Source organism: Eutrigla gurnardus (genome assembly GCF_963514095.1).
Source record: "Eutrigla gurnardus genome assembly, chromosome: 1".
NCBI lineage: Eukaryota > Metazoa > Chordata > Actinopteri > Perciformes > Triglidae > Eutrigla > Eutrigla gurnardus.
This window is the reverse complement of record NC_139915.1, coordinates 3,203,633-3,204,450: the sequence shown is the minus strand read 5'-3', so window position 1 is coordinate 3,204,450 and position 818 is coordinate 3,203,633.

Here is an 818-nt window from a genome sequence, read left to right as displayed (position 1 = left end):
GTTGAAAAGTGTAAATAACGTACAAACACCAGATATGAGTCAAAAATCAACAAACATTAACTCAATAACAACTAATGTGTTATTCCAAATTATACACCGTTGCCCATAAAGTTGGAATATTTTCTTTTCAGACACAATCCTCCGTTGTTTCCTCTTTAAATGGATCAATAATCACTTTTTGACCGGGTGCAAAGACTACATTAGGTGAAATTAATTCATGCATGCATTTGTTTGGCTATAAAAGACGTTGATTCCAACTTGGGCAACGCTGTCTATTCGGTCTGCTGTTTCTGTTTTTTACTATTTTAAAAAGAGGAGGACAATCATTCAGATGGATCCTTCTTCTGCAGCCACATTACGGACACATTCCCCATATGGACGAGCTCAAAGCGTCCGGAGGGCCGGTCGTTGCGATGATGTCGGAGATGCTGGTATTGACATGAAGCCTGTTTACTCCACTGTGCTCTCTCTGTAAAGATGCTGTCCACAGAGACCTCATACAGGGTGAGGGGACCCCTATTCATCTTCTCCCAAATGGGATAGCATCCTCCAGGGGAGAGGGGTGACACGGTCCCTGCCAAGCCGATGGGGAAGTCCTTCTGCTGATAATAGCAGTCGACGGGGGGAACAACCTCAGCAGGCACAAGGCCAGACAACTGCCAATCAAAGTACCTCTCCTCTTCTCCCACCGCCCCTCCTCTCTACGTGTCTCCTTCTCCCACCTCCTCTCCTTCACAGTGTGCACCTCCACAAACCTCCGGTTCAACCTCCAGCCTGGAGAACATAATGAGCAGGATGCTCTGTCCAGGCTCAGCCGG